This window comes from Gavialis gangeticus, unplaced genomic scaffold (assembly GCF_001723915.1).
Source record: "Gavialis gangeticus isolate Ggan-Ray unplaced genomic scaffold, GavGan_comp1, whole genome shotgun sequence".
Classification (NCBI taxonomy): Eukaryota; Metazoa; Chordata; order Crocodylia; family Gavialidae; genus Gavialis; species Gavialis gangeticus.
The window spans coordinates 1,651,504-1,658,055 of NW_017728960.1; the positions used below are offsets into that span (position 1 = coordinate 1,651,504).

The 6,552-nt window shown below is 44.0% G+C and overlaps 1 long non-coding RNA gene across 1 annotated transcript in view; it reads right to left on the reverse strand.

The window, feature by feature from the left end:
- The window catches only part of LOC109300262, a 52,831-nt gene extending 47,702 nt beyond the window's left edge, over positions 1 to 5,129 (reverse strand). The window contains exon 1 of the long non-coding RNA XR_002098178.1: positions 4,989 to 5,129. This is a non-coding gene — a long non-coding RNA (uncharacterized LOC109300262). The remainder of the gene's footprint in view (positions 1 to 4,988) is intronic.
- Positions 5,130 to 6,552: the final 1,423 nt, after the last annotated feature.

The following is a 6,552-nucleotide window of genomic DNA, read 5'->3' on the forward strand; positions in this document are numbered from 1 at the left end:
AAAAAAAAAAAAAAAAAAAAAGAAAAGTCAATTCTGTAAATATGGATCTGTCTGTATTAAGGACCCAAATACTCTTGAAATATCTGGCCTGGGTCTAATTCTGCCCTGACTACCCAGCCCCACTGAAATCAGCAATGGTGCGGAGAAAATAATTCGGAGTAGATTATTTTCCAACAGTAGATGAACTACCCATGGACGACCCAGCAGAGAAGAGCCAAGCGAGGATTAAACCTGCCCTCGTTAAACTGACAGTTTGGAAGAGCCAGCCAGCCAAGGGCCTGACCCAAGCACTTTCCACAAGACTCAGGGTGTTCAGCGTTGGACAGTGGCCAGATTGGCTCACCATAAAGCCTTGCATTTATTTAGCACCTTTCATTCTACAACTACATTGAAACCAAAATGCCCACACCATCCCATAATGCAACGCGAGGAGGGAGGGAAAAGATGTGGGTATGGCTAGAAAACAACCTTATTTTTTCAGGGCTGGTCAAAAAATGTCCATCATTATTTTCCCTGAATGGAAGTTTGGGTTTTTAACAAAAGGTTTTTAATAGGAAGCATCTCTTTTCCTCGAGGTTTTTCATTTTTTCCACCTAGGAAGGGGTGGGGAGGGGATCTCCACATTCAGCAGTTTGGGGCTGAACATTTTTTTTTCACTGGCCAGTTACCAGAAATGGAAACAGGTCTTTTAAAATTAAAAATGTAAAATTCTCCACTGAAAATTTCAAACAAAAGTGAAAATGCTTTTCAATCTCAACAAAATGGAGTGCAAAGAGGTCATTTTGGACCAGCTCTCTTCTTGTGGAAAGTAAACCTGGATCTTTTCTAGTTGAGCAAAACACATAAGACGTTCAGTTTTGAGGATGCAAACCAAATACGAAGGGGAGAAAAACCACCCCTTGCAGGGGGTTGATTTTCTTAAACAAAAGCAGGCAAAAATTTGCAAAGCGCGATTTCGACGGTTACAGAATCCCACAGCCTAAACCCCAATTTCTCCCAATCCCAAGCCAAAAATCCCAATGCTATTCATTTCCTCTCCACACTCTGCGGCTATTAGCAACGCACAGGCGCTGCACTAATTCCACCCCAGAAGCTTCTGCATTTCACCGGTGGCTGGAACACATCATGCTATAAATGCGTGTCTCATTTACAATGAGGCCTAACTCAAGCCAGCTGTAAAGTGGGGGTAGCTGTAATTTAAATCCTCTTTACATTATCAAAGCAGTGTAAAGAGATTTTAGCATAAATGAGAACCTGGCCTATATGTTGCATTTTGCACAAACGGAAATGACTAAGCAAGATGCAGGGGGAAAAACTGAATCAACCCAGAGCCCAGCCTTGAAGTCAGAGAAAAGTCAGTCTCTAAATGTAAGGGATGATTATTGTTATGTATGATGTTTCCTCCCCAATGCTTCGCTGAACTACTGAGGAAAATAGTACTGCAATGTCTTCTCCTTTTTTTAAACTCATGCCACTCTTAAGCACGTACCGGGATGTTGGAAGCTAATCTCTCTACACAAGAAAGGCAAGCATATTTCCTATTAATGTCAATCGTAGTTATGCATATAGAGAAGAACAGAATAGACACTGCTGAGTGTTAACCAGTCAAATCAGAGTGCCCAAGCAAGCCTAAACGGCCGTGTGTAAGCTGCAATTTGGATCAATGTCATGCCAATAAGTTGGGCTTTTTTTAGGGTCAATGGACTGCACTGGGGAGGGGAAGGCAGCCAGCCGTTGGCCAGGTCTTTGTGGGGAGGTTTTTATGCAGGCTTTGGAAGCGGCCCGATCTCTAATTCAATGCTTGCCGATTTCTATACGCCACTAACAATAACGAACTCAACCAGCCCTCCCACCTTCCCTGCGTCATTTCCCTGCAGAACGCCACGGCTCTACATACGCCCTTTGAGCCAGGCCAAGATTATGAAGTCCACAGGAGACTGCGGACAGTGACCTAATTAGGGACGGGGCAATATGCTTGGTGAGGAGAGAGAACTGGCTCAACGTGGAGATAAAATAAGAGCCCCCAGATCTATCTCAGCAACAAAGAAGTGGATCAAAGAAACCCTATTTGTACCACGCCACTGGGCTCCATTCATGCCACTCTAGAAACATTTAGGGTGGGTGAAAATCTGCACCCGTTTTCAGGTTCCTTTGCCCTACAAGACCGATGCGAATCAGACCCTGGGGATAACCAGACCCTAATTTGTCCTTGCTGCGGGCACAACGTCTGGTTCTCATGGATAACCTGGCACCTTTATATCACTGGCAGGATCAAAAAAACTGATCAAGTGGGGTGTACATAGGTACACACCTTAAATGTCCTATATAATGTCTTTGAAATGTCTCCATAGTAGTATGAAGAGGCCAAAGTAAAATGGAGGGTCAGTCCCCACTGGACCCATTCCCACCAAGCAGACAGGCAGGATTTGGCCCCATAGTCCTTGTTCTTACTTACCAGGGCCGGTACAAGGTAGTCGCCTACTTGCCTAAAGCCCTTTCCATCCTACGGATCAAATTCATTCCTGCTGTCATACCTTTGGGGCCAGTGGAGCTACAGCAGGGATGGACTTAATCTCAAGGGGTCAACAAACACGGGCTGAATGTCTGGCTGTAAATCCAATGTCAGGAGAGAAAAAAATTAGCCCTTCTCCCCACTCGCAAACCTCGATTTTTGCTAATGTCTTTGTTTGTCTGCAGCATCTTACACCCGCAAATTTAGCCTATGGGGTATGTTCTTCAGCGCTCACGGTGCACGATTGGTCAACTAGGAAAAAGGGTCTCATCACATACTCCTGTTCCAGGTCCCCGATTGGATGGCAGATGCTTTTTTTAAAACAAAAAAGCCTGAGGACAGCCAATGGCGGATGGCAAAAGGCAGATTAGCCAATACTCGTGCTGCACAGAGGCGCCCTCACTTTCCACGTGACCACGAGCGTTCACAGGCATTTCTCGAATGTGCGTTCGAAAGAATCCGGTCCCAGGAGTTGGGAAGAGAAATAGCAAGGGGCAAGAGGAACAGCTGAATGCAAACAGAGGCCTGTAAACACTTCCCACCCCGTTCTGCCAGCCCTGTTCAACCAGCTCCAGCGTCACATGTTTCCTCCATGTTACCAACGTGATAAGTTTGATCTCTTGGGGGAGGTGGGATGCCCTTATGATAAAGCACCGGCTGGAACTCAGGAGACGGCAAAGCTCCCCTTGACTTCCACAGGGCCGGGATTTTCCCACCGCGTGTCTGGCTTGGACACAAACTCTCTGTCCAATATTACATGAGCCGCTTTGCGTCTGAGCTAAACTCAATGGGACCTTTCTCACTGACTACTGGGCGCTGCAAGTCAGACCCTCACCCTCCCTGGGACTAAATCTCCACTCTTGCATCAAAAGGGATGCGGAAACCCAACAGGATCAGAACGATCTTACATTGTGCTAGTGGAAAAGTCTATACAAGAGGCAATAAATCCTAGAGGCACCTGCAAAATTGGGAGTTATAATGGTTTCCTTTCAACACAGGAAGGTATAAACCCCTCCAAACTCCCTTAGATACTGAAACGGTTGAGTACCTAGTCAGATCATTAGCAAAGAAAAAGTAAGGGAGGTTTTTCTTTGGATGTCCATGAGTAGATTACAAATAGAAAGTTATGCAGTCACGGATTTTTTTTGAATTACAGGGCCATAGGTGGTGATGGTGGAGGAAATATTTGGTTTATTAAAATTTGGAATCATCATTTGAGCAGGGCAAATCATTCACATTGCACTGACAACTACATCAGTATCCTGGATAAGGCACCAGCATCAGTTTCTTCTGCTCTTTTAAAAAGTTTCTGATGAGCTCAGTCAACACAAGAGAGAAAGTAACAAGGTCCAGGAAAGTTCAAAAGCGAGCTCTTTTAACATGCGCCACAGGAGAAGATGTGCATGAAGTCCCAATGCTACAAAAGGTTCCTGTCCAAAATTATCTCAAGTAGTGGCACGGAAATTTTGGTATCAGTATTTTTTATTATTATTATTACTATGAAATCTGTTTCTTGGAATCACAGTCCTGAGCCTAATGGGTTCTTTTAATCCATTAAAAGACTTTTGACTTCTTCTAAGTACCATCAAGACACTTTTCCAAACAGAGTGATACATTTTGCAGGTGAAGTCTAAGTCATTCAGTGGGACCTTTAAAAGCCAGTGAGATGTACCCAGTCCAAACCTTTGACCCAAACTCGTCTTTTAAAGTAGAATAGGTAAAATTTCACAAATTCCATAGGGAGCAAGTTGACAGGTAATCCAGTGAAAGGCATAAAAACCCAAGCAAATCTGAAGTCAGAAGGGAAGAATTACACACCACTCAATAAATTCCCCAATTTATGCAGTTGCACACAAAACTTAGGGCTTTGTTTTGGGGTTTTTTGGGGGGGTTGTAAATTCCCAATCTTGGAATCTTGACTCCATTCAAAGAACTGAGCAAAGACAAAAGTTATTTTTTTTAAACATTCAGAGAGGTGCATCAGGAGGGGGAAAAAAAAGTCACACAGAAAATTTTCAAGACACCATTTTCCAAATCACCATATCCACTTTTTCTAGTCCTGATTATCATGTTACATCTGTCAGGGAACAAAATTAAAAACATAACATATAGGGGATGGGAAGAGAAGACAGCAGTTTGTATTTTCAAAACAACCATGAACAACACTAGGTGATTGCTGGTTTATTAAAAGAAATTATTGAAGAAAATAATCCCCACTGATTTATGGATTCTTTGAAGGTGCCCAATGAGTTAGATAATAAAAGTGCATCCCAATTCTTGAAGCTCATGCAGGCTCCAAATCCATTATCTAATTGGAAATTTTACTGGTTTAATTCAATAAAAGTTAAACAGTGGAGAAAGTTGGCACCCTCCATTTGCTTAGAACAGGAATTTTTTTTGGCATGCACTCCCTCAGTAATTGCTTGAAATTATAGGCTGTAAATAGGTTCTTTAAAAAAAAAAAAAAAAATCCTACCTCGTGTTTAATTCCAGTTGCAAAAAGATGCCTTTTCGTCTTTTCTTTTTCCCCCTCCTCTCACTGCCTCTCTCTCGCTTTTCGGTTTCTGTCTTTCATCTTCTCGCTTCCGAGGGGTTTCTTTCTTCTCCACATCCTCCTCAGGCGTGTAATGGGGTTATTTTTACTTTCGGTTATCTAGCTTTATGAAGAATTGACACCACTCATACAGCTAGATAACCAAAGATAACAACCAACCCCTGAAGTCTCCGCCATCAGCAGGAAGAAAAAATAAATAAATAAAACACCTTCTTTTCCTCCGATGGGTTCCAGCGGCATGCGTCTTTTTAGAGGGAGAAGAAAGGAGAAATAAATAAAAAGATGCAAATGTTAACACTAGGAGCCGCAGCATCAGGGCATCAATGCAACATGGGCCCAATCCTGAAACCCATCAACGTATGGCAAAAACTCCCCTCAACTTCTCCAGGCCACGCACACGCATACATCTATGTCTACATCTCTTTAAGCCAAATGGACGACCACATCAAAGGTCTCCATTCTGAGCTGTGCAAAAATCTGTTTCGACCCTCACCAGTTGAGAAGACCCGAGATCCCCACCCCCAAGGAAGGACAGAGAATTTAATTCCACAGAGGTATTAGTTGAATGGCCTGAACTTGGGCAAATCAGCAAGTTTTCTTTTCTTTGGTTGATCAAATGAAATGAAATAAAGTCAAATATAAGGTAAAATCATTAAAAAAAAAAAGAATTAAAGTGAAACTATAAAGTCAACTAATAAAAATGGAATTAAAATAAAGAAAGCCAAATAATAGAGGGAAAATAAAGCAAGTAAAATCAAGTAAAATAAAATAAAATTATGAAGTAAAGTAAAATAATAAAATAGAGTAGGTACAATAATAAAATAAAGTAAAATAGAATAAAACAAAGCAGAATACAATAAAATAAAGTCAAAACCCAGGGGCTGCCATGAGCCAGGGTCATTTCTCCTGAGCTAAGCAAGCAGGTCACTCGCACCCTGGCTCCAAATCATCATCCTAGATGACCTGAAGTCCCTTCCAGCCCGCATTTTCTACAATTACTACGATTCTCCCCCCTCAAAAAAGAGGCGCTGGATCTCTCCAGCAAGATTATTCTTTTGATTGCAGATTCAAATTTAATTTTCGATTTCAGTGGAGATGGACAAGCCATCCCCCACCCCCTCCATCCGCCTCTGATGCTACAGGAGAAGGGAGATGAAACCCGCCGGGGAAGGGGAAGGGGAAGGGGAAGAAATGGCAAAGGAGAGCGCGGGGAGCCGGGAAGGCAGCGGGTTTCTCGGCACCCGGTGCACACGCACGCACACGCAACCCTCCAGCCGCCAGCCCTGTTCCCCGCAGCACTTACACTCACGCACAGGCGGCGGATCCGAGCCGAGAGGAGCAGCGCGCGGCCCGGCCCGGCCAAGCCGCCGCCCGCGCCCGCAGCCGCACTGGGGAGGCCGCCCCGCACTTTTCATTCATGCTTTCGCACTCCCGGCCCTCGCCGCCGGCCGCGATTGGCTGGGCGCCGCCTGACGTCACTGCCCCC